This window comes from Lathyrus oleraceus, chromosome 5 (assembly GCF_024323335.1).
Source record: "Lathyrus oleraceus cultivar Zhongwan6 chromosome 5, CAAS_Psat_ZW6_1.0, whole genome shotgun sequence".
NCBI classification, from domain to species: Eukaryota; Viridiplantae; Streptophyta; class Magnoliopsida; order Fabales; family Fabaceae; genus Lathyrus; species Lathyrus oleraceus.
This window is the reverse complement of record NC_066583.1, coordinates 537,049,007-537,065,623: the sequence shown is the minus strand read 5'-3', so window position 1 is coordinate 537,065,623 and position 16,617 is coordinate 537,049,007.

Here is a 16,617-nt window from a genome sequence, read left to right as displayed (position 1 = left end):
TAATATTTAATCTAGATCTTAGTTTAGCCTTTAGTTTTTCCCCAAATAATCAAACATTTTTCACCTTAGATTTACGTAGTAACCTTAGATAACGGTATATCGATTCATAAGTCCCTGTGGGATCGATATCTTTTAAAACTACGCGATAGAACTGTGCACTTGCAGTTTGTATCCCATTCTCGACTCACGCAGTCGAGCGATCATCGAGCAACCTACTTCGACATAAGGAATTATAATTCAACAATAATGTGATATAAAAATCAAAATATTAAAATCAACAACCAACTTATGATATATTATTTCACTATGGCAAAAATGACTTTTAACAGCGCATCTTAGACAGCGCTTTTAAAAGAAAGCGCTGTCTAAGGGTAAAATTAAAATAGCGCGCTGAAAATGTTCCAAGAAAATAATGAAAGCGCTGTCTAAGGGGGGGTCTTAGACAGCGCTTTTAAAAAGCGCTGTCTAAGACCCCCCCTTAGACAGCGCTTTTAGAAAGCGCTTTTAAATATAGACCTTAGACAGCGCTTTTGATAAAGCGCTGTCTAAGGTCTTTAAGTTTTAAAAAAAAATTAAAACCAAAAGCGCTGTCTAAGGGGGGGTTTAGAAAGCGCTTTTGGAAAGCGCTGTCTAAGGCATACCTTAGAAAGCGCTTTCCACAAAAGCGCTGTCTAAGGTGTAATTAAAATAAAATTTCAGACTTCATTTCTATTTTCGTTCTCTGTTCTTTTGTTTTCAAGCTTCAACCAGCGGCGACAACCCTAACGGCGAAAACCAGCGGCGACAACCCTAACGGCGAACACCAGCGAACACGAATACACTTGCGGTATGTTCTTCAATATTTCTTCATTTCTATTGTTCATGTTATTACAACTGGTTTTTCAAGTACAGTACCCACCACTTCATACATTCTGCAGCGTCATTCCCTTATGCATCATTGTGAAGCTTTAGCTTTTAAGTAGCTGATTGTTGTACTAGTTCATATACAATTTTGATTGGAGTTGTGGTGACTAAGGTAGTATCTCACCATAAGTTAGTGCTTGACAATGTTCTTCATGTGCCCTCTATCACTAGGAACCTGATATCTGTCTCCAAATTTTCTGTTGATAACAATGTTGTTTTTGAGTTTAGGGTTGACAAATTGTGTGAAATGTCAGGTTTCTAAACAAGTTCTTATTGAGGGATTCCTTGATAATAATGGCTTGCACTGCCTTCCCAAGCTCTCATTGAAGCTCTCAGGTTTCAATTGCTTAAATAAATCCTTGCCTACACAGCTTGATGCTCAAGGCTACACTGTTGTCAAACCTAGTTTAGATGAGGTTTCCTCTTGTAATTCTTTGGCTGTATGGCATCATAGATTAGGTCATGCCAATTTCAATTCTGTCAAACAAATTCTCAGAAAGTGTAATGTTTCTCTACCTAATAAACATGATTCTTTGTTGTGTAAATCTTGCAATCTAGGCAAAGCTCATAGATTACATGACCCTACTTCAACTACTGTCTATGATAATGCCTTTGATATTATTTATTCTGACTTGTGGGGTCCCTCTCCTAATCCGTCTAGTCCTGGCTATAGATATTACATTGCCTTTGTAGATGGTCACACTAGGTATACTTGGTTATACTTTCTGAAACAAAAGTCAGAAGCTCTACAATCCTTTAAGCTATTTCATGTGTTTATTCAAACTCAATTTAAGACAACTATCAAGTCAGTCCAATCTGACTATGGAGGTAAACTTAGATCTTTCTCCAAGTTCTTAGTAGACCTAAGCATAAGTCACAGGCTTACCTGCTCACATACATCTCACCAAAGTGGATATGTAGAAAGAAAACACATTCACATAGTTGAAATGAGCCTCACCCTACTTGCTCATTCATCCATTCCTGTAACCTATTGGGATCATAGTTTTTCCACTGCAGTTTATTTGATCAATAGGTTACCATCATCCATACTCACTAAGTTTGATTCACCATACCATGCTCTTTATAACAAACATCCTAGCTATCAAACCTTGAAAGTGTTTACTTTAGTTATGTATTTTCGTCTGGATTAATTGTTTACTTTAATAAGTAGGAAAACCATGGATAAAACATGGATCTGTGCCGATCGAATGACCAAAGAGTACGAGAGTGGGGTTTTGGAATTCGTTAAGTATGCTGTTCAACACGCTGAAAACCCCAGACGAATGCATTGTCCTTGCTTGCGTTGTTGTTATATTGGTAAGGTTGACGCACATGGATTGAAATCGCATTTGCTGAGGCATGGAATTGATCAAAGTTATCAGTGTTGGATATTTCATGGTGAGAAAATTAACGAGAATGTTGAATCGAGTGGAAAAAGTAGTACGACCTATGCTTCATACGACAAAGACACGGAAACATACGATTGTGATCGAGTTGAAGAGATTGTAGAAGCACTGGAAGAAGATCTTCATGATTGTCCTGAAATGTTTGAGAGGATGGTAAGCGATGCAGAGAAACCGTTGTACAAAGGTTGCACTAAATTCTCAAGACTTTCTGCGGTATTAAAGTTGTACAACTTAAAGGCGGGCAATGGATGGTCGGATAAAAGTTTCACAGAGTTGTTGGCCCTTATGAGAGAAATGCTACCGGATGATAATGTTCTTCCTAATCGAACCTATGAGGCAAAAAAAATGTTGTGCTCTATTGGCATGAGCTATGATAAGATACATGCTTGTCCTAACGATTGCATTTTGTTTCGTAACGAATACGCAATGTTAAATGAGTGCCCTAAATGCGGTTTGTCTCGATATAAGAAAAGATTATCTCCCGCAAAAGTCTTATGGTATTTTCCGATAATTCCGAGATTTAGGCGCATGTTTCGTAGTGAAACCGATGCAAGACATCTTACTTGGCATGCAGATGAAAGAATTATTGATGGAATGTATCGGCATCCGGCTGATTCACCACAGTGGTCGAAGATTGATAATGATTATCCTGAGTTTGGATCAGAAGCAAGAAACCTTCGATTGGCATTATCTACTGATGGAATGAACCCACATGGTCTTCAAAGTATCTCACATACCACATGGCCTGTGATTCTTATGATTTATAACCTACCTCCGTGGCTATGTATGAAGCGTAAGTACATGATGTTATCTATGTTAATCTCTGGGCCTAAACAACCAGGGAATGACATTGACGTATACTTGACACCTCTGATCGAAGATTTAAAGATTTTGTGGGAGAACGGTGTGGAGGTTTATGATGGATATAGGAAAGAAAGTTTCAATTTGAGGGCGATGTTGTTTGGCACAATTAATGATTTTCCAGCATACGGGAATCTATCTGGGTATAGCATTAAAGGTCAACGTGCGTGTCCTGTTTGTGAAGACGGAACCGATACGATTCGATTGGAACTTTGCCAGAAGAATGTGTTTCTCGGTCATCGTAGATTCTTACATTCTAAACATCACTACCGTGGGTGGAGAAAAGCATTCAATGGAGACACCGAACATCGTAGAGCTCCACCCGCATTGTCAGGTGAACAAGTTTTTGAAAAGGTGAAAGATGTGCGTACTGAGTTTGGCAAGCCTTTTGCACATAAGATTGTGAAAGGTGGGTGGAAGAAAAGGTCGATATTTTTTGAATTGCCATATTGGAAGTCTTTGTACGTGAGACATTTTCTCGATGTTATGCATATTGAAAAAAACGTATTTGAAAGTGTTATCGGTACATTACTCAATATAAAAGGCAAGTCTAAGGATGGCCTTAAAGCAAGGGAGGACATGTTAAAAATGGGAATGAGAACTGAATTAGCACCCGTGAAGAAAGGAAGACGAACATATCTACCACCTGCTGCTTTTACTTTATCTAGAAAGGAGAAAAAAATTTTGTGTAAGTCTCTGAGTGAAGTTAAGGTTCCAGAAGGATACTCATCTGATATCAGAAGACTTGTTTCTATGAAAGACCTCAAGTTGAAGAATTTGAAGACACATGATTGCCATGTTATAATGGAACATTTTCTACCGATAGGTATACGTTCTATTTTGCCAGAAAAAGTAAGAAGTGCCATAACTAAATTGTGTTTTTTCTTTAGGTCAATTTGTAGTAAGGTGATCGATCCCGAGATCTTACCAACACTACAAAAAGAGATTGTAATTACCTTGTGTGAGCTTGAAATGTATTTTCCTCCGTCTTTTTTTGACATAATGGTTCATTTAGTTGTTCATCTTGTGAAAGAGACACAGTTGTGTGGACCAGCATATATGAGATGGATGTACCCTGCTGAACGGTACATGAAAATATTAAAAGGGTACGTGAAATCCCGAAGTCGACCAGAGGGTTGTATTGTTGAACGATACATTGTTGAAGAAGCTGTTGAGTTTTGTACTGAATATTTGTCTAACGTTCAATCGATTGGACTCCCCAGAGCTCAGATTTTCGACAAAATGGAAGGTAAAAAATTAATTGGGAATAAAATTGTGACAATATCAAGGGATGAACGGGATCAAGTTCATTTGTATGTTCTGCACAATAATAATGAGGTTGAGCCATATGTTGAAATGCACAAGGATGTACTCCGAATGTTAAATCCGAACAGAAATGAAAATTGGATAGTTATAGAGCACAATCAAAGTTTCATACAATGGTTGAAGGATCATATTTATTTGAAGCGCTCTTCAGATCCTTCTTCGGTAACAGAAAGGTTGAGATGTTTGGCGTATGGTCCAAGTTTGCATGTGTTTTCTCATAGCGCATATTCAATTAATGGATACACATTTTATACCAGAGAACAAGATGATAAGAGTACTATGCAAAATAGTGGTGTCACCGTGCTAGCTGAAGCAATGCATATATCAAGTATGAAGGACTTAAACCCCAAATATGCAAATTTGTCATATTTTGGAGTTATAGAGCATATTTGGGTGTTTGATTACGAGAAGTTTCAGATTCCCATCTTTGGTTGCAAGTGGGTGAGTAGTAGTGGCATACAAATGGATAAGTCTGGATTTTTGCAAGTTGATTTTACTAGGGTGGGGTACAAAGATGAACCTTTTATTCTAGCATCTCAAGCTAAACAAGTGTTCTATGTGAATGACCCGAAGAGTACAAAATGGTCTATAGTGCTTTTCTCTAACAAAGTGACTGATGATAGCGGTGTCGATCAATGTGATATTGATGTTGAGAATGAGTCATGCATTAGACGGAATGAGTTGAATAGAAATGATGAAGTTGAGGATCTTATACCGGATGAGTCATATATAAGAAACGATCATAATGAGGGAATTTGGATCAATTCATCCGTACGCATTGCTAAGAAACAAGTGATTAATATTCCAACAAAGAAAAGAAAGAGATGTTAGTGACTTAGGTAAATTATCCATGGTTTCTTTATGTTTTTTTTTCATTTGTTTTGATTATAAGTTATATGTGGTAATGCATGATTTCATTATATTTTTGTATTCAATTGCTTTGATTATAAGTTATATCTGATAATGCATGATTTCTTTATTTTTTTGTTTTCAATTGTTTTGATTATAAGTTATATTTGATATTTGATGGTTTCCTTGGTTTATTACAGGTTAGACATGGCTGATGACCAACATGAGGAAGTTAGTAAAGTATCCGCGGAAGAAGAAATCCGAAGAGGCATCACAGTAATGCGAAGGGTGGTCCAAGGAAGATCTCGAGGCATCATACTAGATGTCTCTTGGAACAACCAGGGACAACTTATAGAACCTAATGGGCATACCTTAACTAGTTTCATCGGTGCACTAGTAAGGAATGAAATTCCCATTACGTGTGATGATTGGAGAAATAAAGAGTTGAAAGAGTCCAAAGAAAAAATTTGGAGTGAGATAAAGGTACAATCATTTGGCCCTTAATTATACCGTATCAATTATATTTTTTTCAATTACCGATACTAACTATCAATCTGTATGTTTTTCTTAGCGATGTTTTAACATCGAAGAAGAAAGAAGAGGGTTTTGCATGAAATTGGCCGGAAAGCTTCTTAGAGGGTTTCGGACATTTTTATCATCCAAGTTCCTTAAGGATGCGGATGGTAATTTTGTGGATGCGGAGCTTCCTAGAAAATATGAAAGTTTGATATCGGCTGAAGAATGGGAAGCTTTCAAATCCAAAAGACAAGATCCGACTTTTCAAAGAATAAGTGCTACGAATCGGGAAAGAGCATCGAGTCCCGCATATCCGTACCGAAAAGGACGTGTCGGATATGGACGCTTAGAACAATCCATGGTAAGTATTTATAAATTGCGAAAACAAATTTGTTCATCATATATTAGTTTTATCTGATCAAATTGTATGACTTAATGTGTAGCTGCAGAAGGAGGAAAGTTCAGAAACATCTCTTCCTGCACATGTTTTGTGGAAGGAAGCCCGTGTGGGCAAATCCGGAGTTCCTCAAGAAGACGTTTTAAACGTATACCAGAAATGTGTAAGTATAACATTTTTTCATTAATTGAATAACATTTTTATACACAAATATTTGACAAGTATACGGTATTCATCTGATTTTTCAGGAGGAGCTATCTCAGACTCTATCTCCCGATGATACTAAGAACATACTTAGTCGGGCATTAGATGTCCCTGAGTATTCTGGTCGGGTGAGGGGTAAGGGATTTGGAGTCACTCCGACCTCCCTCAGTGTTAGAAAAGGAAAGGCTCCTAGTAATCGGGAGCTTCATGCAAGATTGGAAGCCATGCAAGCTGAGCTTGATGCACTGAGGAGAGAAAGAGAGGCTAGCGCCTCAACGGTATACAGAGATGCTTCGGACAAAAACAGTATCAACTGTACCTTTCAGCCGAACATTCCAGAGGTAATTACATATAATTGTCTTAAATTGAACTGTTTGCTTAAATTATGTATTTGACATATATACACATTAACGATTTCTTGTTATTATTGGTTTTAGGGCATTTCCCATTGTCAGCTGTATTTGTCGTCACCACACTATCGGATGGTTGGCAAGGGAAAAGTGCATAACGTTAGCGGAGTATTACTCCACACTAGAGAGCTCCCTGCTGGATGTTTGAAGGTATCAGTTGATATTGCAGTTGACCCGAATGCATTATTACCATATCCTAGCGATGATTCGGATGCAACAACGGTGCACGAAGCAGTAGGTTCGTTTGTTGCATGGCCGACAAACCTCATATGCGTAGGATATGAGGTATGCTTAAAACTTATGTTAACTTTAATGTGTATATTCAAAGTTTAAAATTTATGCTTAAAATTTTACTTACATATTTTCCTTGATTATGTTAAATAGACTCCCACAAAATCCAAATCAAGAAAAGAGGTAATATACAATTATATGACATATATTCATGGAAGTTGTTACATTCTTAATTTGATCTAACTATTTATATGACATGTAGGTTCAAGAAAATGAGGTTAGCAATGCCTCCGCACAACAAATAAAGGAGGTTAAGAACGCCTCCGCACGGGTAAAAAGTTCTGGTGCTAAGAAGACCGTAGCTAGGAAAAAACCTACCACCAAGTATAGGTCGTGCCTCAGGACATTTATAGAGATGACCGATATACCGACCGGAGGTGTTCGGACTATACATATGGAGGAAGGGATTTTCGGCTTTGCTCACGACCAAATGATTGGTAATGAAGACTTCATGCAAGTATTTGGTCATGAAGAAATCGGCGTCAACGTTGTCAATACATATATTAGGTAAATCCGGTCTACTTTGTTTTATTAATTCGGTTTACTTTATGTTAATCCGGTTTACTTTATGTTTCAAAAGAGGTGTTAATGATGTTTTTATATTAGGTTTTTGTATGACAAAATGATGCGCCCCAATGATTTGGACCAGTCATTCGGATTCTTAGCACCAGCGAGCATCAACTTAGGTGCAATCTTAAATAACCCGGATTCCGTGACGGAGTACGTTCTTCGGATCCTCAATGACAATAAAAATGCGGAGAAGTTGTTTTTTATACCGTTTAATACCGGGTTAGCATTTCATTCTAAATTCATATTTTATAATTATTTTCCAAGTTACCATCTAACATTTGCCTAATCATTACAGTGGACATTGGTTGTTGCTCGCAATCAATCCTATCCGAGAAATTGTGTATTATCTTGACTCGTTAGGAAATGATTGGACAACATACCCGGATATGAAGCGCCTAATTGACACGTAAGTGAGAATGTTCAAAATTTTTCTTAGTTTATGTTAATTGTTCTAATTGCTTCATTTTTATTTTATTAGCATCCTACAAGCTTTTCGGGCCCAACGAGATATCCAAACCTCAAGGAGGGGCGCCAACCGCATTACATGGATTAAAGTGGCGGTATATTTTTAATTACCACATTTTTTATTATATTAGTGATGACACTTGATAAAACTTAGGATTTATAATCCATATTTTTTTTTCATGTAGTGTCCTCAACAACGTAATCAAATAGATTGCGGGTATTTCGTGTTGAGGTTTATGCGGGATACTCTTGCTTTGGGCCGATTAGTGATTCCCACCGATGTATGTATTACTAACTTATGAGTTAATTTTATATTTACACATATCTCATATAATTAAATAGTTGGAATTAATTCAAAATATTTTTTGCTTCATATGTAGTACTTTGAGGAATTCAAGTGTGCATTTTATACAAAGGATCAAGTGGACGAAATCAAAGAGGAGTGGTGTCAATTCATGATAGAGCTCAAAGTTTTTTCATAAATTTGTGTAATTTTGTAGTATATTTGTAATATATGTAATGACTTGTAAATGTGTACATAAATTTCGAGTATAGGTAATGACTTGTAAATGTGTACATAAATTTGTATATATTTTGATACATTTAAGGCAAAATTGGTTTGAATTGGTATATATATATTTGTTAGCCAAAAATTGGTAGAAAAAAGGCCAAAATGGCATGTATAAAATGTGATTCTGTCTGTCAAAATCTGGTTGAAAACAGGTAGAAATTCTGGTTTATAAACCTGGAAAAAATGTGGTTTAAAACAAAAGCTACAAAAATTTTCGTATACATTAGACAGCGCTTTTGGAAAAAGCGCTGTCTAAGGGGGGGCTTAGAAAGCGCTTTAGGCAAAAGCGCTGTCTAAGGGGGGGCTTAGACAGCGCTTTTTGAAAAGCGCTGTCTAAGCCCCCCCCTTAGACAGCGCTTTTGCCTAAAGCGCTGTCTAAGGTATACCTAAAAAAATTAAAATAGGGGGGCTTAGACAGCGCTTTTCAAAAAGCGCTGTCTAAGCCCCCCTATTTTAATTTTTTTAGGTATACCTTAGACAGCGCTTTTGCCAAAAGCGCTGTCTAAGGTATACCTAAAAAAATTAAAATAGGAGGGTCTTAGAAAGCGCTTTAGGCCAAAGCGCTGTCTAAGGGGGGGGCTTAGACAGCGCTTTTAAGATTTCAAAAAGCGCTGTCTAAACCTTTAGCAGCGGAGGTTTAGACAGCGCTTTAAAGCGCTGTCTAAGGCTAAAAAAAGCGCTGTCTAAGGTCTTGTTTGGCGTAGTGTTTGTTATAAATAGAATGATGAAAAATACTATACCATTTAATAATTTATAATTTAAAACAACTAAAATTAATTAAAAGATATAATATTGAAAAAATATCTTAAAAGTTATTAATTATCTCAAAACAAATATAAATATTGTTCTATAAAATTTATGACTAGAATATATTTATATAAGTTAGTAATCAATTATTAGGTCAATGTATTTTTTCCTATAACTACTTTGAGATTAAATTTTTTTACACAGATTAAAAAAAAGAATAAATGAAAGAGATAATGATATTTTTACTAAAATATTTTATCATGTATTGAGAATAATTAAAGTAATACTCCTTCTATCTCAAAATAAAAATCTTTTAAGATTATTGTAATAAAAAAAATAATGATTGAATAACTAAATGTAACAATTTTATAAAAGTGCCTTTAATTACTATTGATTGTCATAAAGGCATAGAGTGATGTAATATCTTGAAAGTTATGTAGACAATATTTATTATCAGTATAGTTGGTAAAAATTAATTATTCTTCCATTAAAACCGAAAAAAGACTCTTATTTTGGGTTAAAAATAGTCTTATTTTGAGACAGATGAAATATTAATAAGAGAGAGAATAATTTATAAGAGAATTTGAGTGCATGAATCAAAACATCAATCAATAGGTTGAACCTAAACTAAAGAAGACCTAAATAAACTAAAAGATAATAAAAGATAACAGTGTAGACATATATTTGCCATTATCTTTTGACTTAAGAAACTTTAAAAATATAATATTAACTAATATATTAAAGATATTAATTAATATATACTATGATAAAAAAATTTACACTCTCGATTCATCACCACCGTTTGCATTATTTTATAAATTTTAATTCTTTTATACAATCAGTGTATATCAATTAAATTCTATATTAGAATATTTAACTCATAGAAAGTTAAATCTAAATTGTTAGAAATATACAGAAAAATTAAATAAAATTAAAAGATAACGTTTCATTTCATTAATTAATTATCAAAATAACATATTACACTTAATATATAGAGTTCTAAACACATCATAATCGTCCATGTGGCACAATCAGAAACACTTAAATTTTTCCTAAAATATACTATTAATTAATATAATTTTTTATTTATTAAAATATCAAATTAATAATTAATAAAAGCTCTCTATCATTTTACATAAATCTATCTTCTTTACTGGCATTAAATTTTACATAATACATTGTTTTAAATCTCAAATTTGAATCATACATAAATAATAGATTTGTTATTCCTTAAAATTGAAAGAATGAAAAACAAAATGTATTGAAAACGTAAGTTATTGTATTTATTTGTCAATTTTGTTATTCGAGGAAGGAGGTAACATACTATTCCAGATACATTATTAAAGAATAGTTGCAATGATCTGAAAAGATTAAAATCTTTCACAACAACAAAGATCTCCCTCACAACTTCCACCTTTAGGATAACCTCCTTCTATACAAAACCTATAACAATATGGATTACTAGTTTCATCCTTCTTTGGACAAGACCCTGGTAGACGGCAGATTTTAGAGTTAATAATAACCTCTTCACTTGTTACTCCTGTCAATCACAAAAATATCATTACAAACCTTGCGAACATTATAATTTTCTATAATAACTAAATAACTAAAATACAACCTAAACAAGTTTGTTACCTGAGTTCAAGATGACCAAAATAATGCATAAAATTGCAAACATATTCTTGATGCTAGTAGTCATTTTGAAAGCTTGACACACATTGAGTTGCTATCTCTTATTTAAGGTGGCAGAGGAAGAATATGCGAGAGAATAAAATAATAGAATATTTAAGGTAATTTTATTGAGTATAAGAGTATACATTAATTTTTATATAAATGCATTTACTTATTTTGGAAAATTTACAAGTTAATAGAAAAACTGATAAAGTAAGAAATAGTTTGGTTTCTAGATATTTGAAACAAATAAGTATTATGGGATTAAGTTTTTTAAAGAAAAATTATATTATTTTTGGTCAATCTTTATTTGTGAATTTTATATTAATATTTTAAAATCAATATACACCTAATTTAAAATTTATGGTTTCTAAGTATTTTTTATAGAAAAAATAAGTATTATGTGATTAAGTTTTTTAATAAAAAATTATCTTATTATTATTTGGTTAGTCTTTATTTGCAAATTTTCTATTAATATTTTAAAATCAATATATACCTATTTTAAATTTCAAGCATATACAATTTTTTTAAACCAATATATATCTTTTAAAATTTTATATTAATATTTTATAGAAAATTTTCATATAATTTCAACTCTTTTCTTGAATGTTTTTAAAATTTATATTTGTGAAACAAACTACTCTTTGTTTATGTGGCACCCTCACAAAACTCTCAAAGTGACTTTTTGATGGTAATTTTATGAAACATATGAGTGGACTTCAACTCTTGTAAAGCAAACTACATTTTGCTTACATGAAATCCTCACAAAGAATTTTAAGTGAATTGTTTTAGGGTAATTTTGTACACCAATTTCTATATAAATGCATTTATCTATTTTAAAATTTTTACAAATTAATAAAAAAACTAATAAAATAAGATTCTTTTTGGTTTCAAGGTATTTAGAAAAATTAAATATTATGTGAATAAATTTTTTAATAAAGTTTCATTTTATTAGTTGGTCAATCTTTATTTTCAAAATTTATATTAATAGTTTAAAATCAATATATACCTATTTTAATTTTGATCATATACAACTTTTTAAAACGAATATATATAACTTTTGAAATTTTATGTTAATATTTTAAAATTCAAAAAATCAAAATATGTGGTTTTTATAGAATATTTTCATTTAATGTCAACTATCTACATTGATTCTTTTTAAAGTTTATATTTGTAAAGCAAATTACTCTTTGCTTATGAGGCACATTATCACAAAACTTTCATAGTGACTTGTTAGATGGTAATATTACAAAGTATATGAATGGACTTCAACTCTTATATTTGTAAAACAAACTAAAACTTAAAACTTATGTGGCATCCTCACAAAACATTTTAAATGAATTGTTTGAGCGTAATTTTATTAAGAGTGCATACCAATTTTTATACAAATGCACTTATCTATTTTTAAATGAATGTTTCAGATTTATAGTCATATCATCTTGATTTTTTTTTTATTTCTAAATATTTTGATTTTTTTTTGTTATAAATCTTTTGTTTTGGAAATGGTGTGTGTGAATGAGATATGTATAGCTGAGATAAAGGTGTAAGAGAGGGGTTGGTGGAATAGGTTTGAGGAATGTTTCATTACTTATATAAGGGTTATTGGGATAATTTGGAGGAATATTCAATAAGTGAGTGGCTGGATGAGTGGTGGTATGATCCTTCTTCCATTTTATAATGGTGGACTAAGTTGATTATTTTACACCGATTAAAAAAAAAAAATTAAAATAATACGCCTTCCGTCTCAAAATAAAAGTCTTTTAAAATTGTTGTATATAGATAAAGAAAATTAATGATTGAATAATTAAATGTAACATCTTTATAAAACTTCCTTTAATTACTATTGATTGTCATAAAGGCATAGTGTGATGTAATATCTTGAAAGTTGTGTAGACAATATTTGATTTTAATTTTGGGATAAATTTTTTTGGTTGAAAATAGTCTTATTTTATGATAAATGGAGTATTAATTAGAGAGTAAAATTGGAAAAGATGCATTAAAAATTTTAATGAATTATTTATTTTAGAATATTTTTTTATTTCAAATGATTTGAGTGCATGAATAAAAGCATCAATTAATAGATTGTTAAACCTATGGCTAAAAACATAAAGAAAACCTAAATAAAAGTAAAAGTTAACATTTACTATCTTAATATAAAATTTTCAAGGCATCGTAGAGTTACATTTGGTACTATCTTAAGAATTTAAGAAACTTTTAAAATACAATACTAACTAATATATTAAAATATTAATAAAAATATCTACTTATATATTAAAATATTAATTAAAATATCTAACTGATAGAAAGTTAAGCTTAAATTGTTAGAAATATAAAAAAATAAATTAAAAGATAATATTTGATTTCATTAATTGATTATCAAAATAACACATTACACTTAATATATAGAATTTTAAATACATCATAGCCATCTATATGGCACAATTCTAAAGATTTAAAAAAAATTTAAAATATAATATTCCCTTCGTTTGGTATTATAAATCGTTTTTAACTTTTCATACGTATTAAGAAATATAATAATTATGGTATGAAAAAAAATTTAAAAGAGTTTTACAAAATTGTCCTTTAATAATGATATCGAAAACACAAATAATATAATTAAAATAAGAGAGAATAATAAATATTTAAGAATATAATAGAAAAAATAACATTGATAATTCATTAATATTAAGATACGAAAATAACCATATTTTCAAATAGATGCGCGAGTTGATCTGGCGCATCCATTTAATATTAAGAGGATGCGTCAACTCCCTTGACGCATTCTTCTAAAGTTGCATGAAGGCGTCAGGGTTGCTGACGCATGTGTCTATGCATTGGTGTATGCGCCAATGCATCTGGTGCATACACCTTAATTCTTTTTTTAATTGTCAAACACACATTGCATGCATGCGTCAGATGCATGGGCGCATGTGGTTAAAGACACATCCATGCGCCAGATGCATGGGTGCATGTGGCTAAAGACACATGCATGCACTAACAACCCTGACGCATCCATACAATGGTCTAGAAGCTGGCGCCAAGGGAGCTGACGCATCCTCTAAATATTAAATGGATGTGCCCGATCAATTGGCGCATCTATTTGAAAAGGTGATTATTTTTCGTATTTTTTTTGAAAAAAATGATTATTTCAATATTTAATTTGAAAAATATGATTATTTTAAAAAAAATCTCAAACTAGTCTCTGCTTATGTGACAAAGTATCACAAAACTTTCACAGTGACTTGATGGTAATATTACAAAATATATGATTGAACTTCAACTCTATATTTGTAAAACAAACTAAAATTTATGTGGCATCCTCATAAAACATTTTAAATGAATTGTTTGAGGGTAATTTTATTGAGTGTATACCAATTTTAATATAAATTGGATTAAGACGCGATGCGTGGTTGTATTATTTTTGTTAAATTTATATGTATATTGTCAAACATTAGTTATATAATAAATAAGAGTTTTTCAAATGTTAATTATTTTAATAATTTTTGTAAGAAACGTAATTGTTTTAATTTATTATGAATGGTATTGTAAAATATTTATGTGATTTTGTTTTTGAAATATGAGACTTCATTATAAAACATTATCTTAACTATTATATTTACTATAATTATTATTTTTTAAAATGAACAAACTATAAACTTAATTTTTTTATATGTGAAAAATCAACAATCTTATTGTTTGTTTTTAGTTTATTTATCTGACATGATATGAATAATATAGAATTGAAAAAGATGCATTGAAATTTAAAATAAATTATTTATTTTAGGATACTCTTTTATTTCAAATGATTTGAGTGCATGAATAAAAGCATCAATGAATAGATTGTTAAACCTAAATGGCTAAAAACATAAAGAAAACCTAAATAAAACTAAAAGTTAACATTTAATTTCTTGATTAATTCCAAAAGAATATTACACTTAATATAAAATTCTTAATGCATCGTAGAGTTACATTTGGTATTATCTTAAGAACTTAAGAAACTTTTAAAATACAATACTAACTAATATATTAAAATATTAATAAAAATATCTACTAATATATTAAAATATTAATTAAAATATCTAATTGATAGAAATTTAAAATTAAATTGTTAGAAATATAAAGAAAAATTAAATAAAGTTAAATAAAATTAAAAGATAACACTTGATTTCATTAATTGATTATCAAATAACACATTACACTTAATATCTAGAATTCTAAATACATCATAGCTATCTATGTCGCACAATTCTAAAGATTTAAAAAATAATAATAATAATATTCCCTTTGTTTTGTATTATAAGTCGTTTTTAACTTTTCACATGTATTGAGAAATATAATAATTATGGTATAAAAAAGAGAAATTAAAAAGAGTTTTACAAAAAAAAATCTTTATTAATGATATTGGAAATACAAATAATATAATTGAAATAAGAGAGAATAATAAATATTTAAGAATATAATAGGAAAAATAACATTGATAATTCATTGATATTATAGACTTATATTATAGTACAAAATATTTTTCCAAAGCAACTTATAATAAAAAATGAAGGTAGTATTAATTAATATATGCAATTATTAATTAAAATATCTAATTAATCTTTAATAAACACTCTCAATCATTTTACATAAATCTATGTTTTGACTTTTCTTTTGTGGCCTACATAATTGTTATAAATATAATCATTATTCATGAATATGTTTTGACTTTTCTTTTGTTTCTATGTTGTTTTTTTTATATAGTTTTTTTCATATTTGCATTTTTCAAATTTAAAAATATTTAATTTATTAAAAATTTAAAAATGATAAGTATCGATGACAATTTTAATATACTTTTCATTTGATATGATTATTGTTCATTACTTTTGATATTACATATTTACTTACAATTGCGTCTAAATAAATTATATACCAATTAAAATTAATAGACTCGTGCGGATATATGGATCTTCTACTAGTTATTCAAACCTATTCAAACCATGGAAAAAAAATGCCCCCAATCTATCACCTCGGTTTAGAGTCAGTCATGATGGAAAGTTATGTTTTTCGCCCTAGATTAAATACCAACCGTGGAAAAAAAGTTACGACATTTTTAAAATGTCAAAATTCTGTTGCTAGGTATCAATATATGACTATGAAGCTTTTCATTCCGATTGGGTATATTTTTCACTTTGATCATTATCCCGAGATAAAAAATTGTGTATTCTTTATCACACCATTCATTACCTTAAACAACCAACAATGTTGAATTCCTCCTCTTGACCGACAAAATAGATATTTTTTTTTGTAGTTGTTTAAATAGCAATTAGTTTTTTCTTATACATCATATTGGTTCAAATTATTTAAAATTTGATCTTTTAATTCTACATATTGTACATGTTCCTTCATTTAAATTCAATATTTTATTCATTAGCAAATGTCACGTGATAC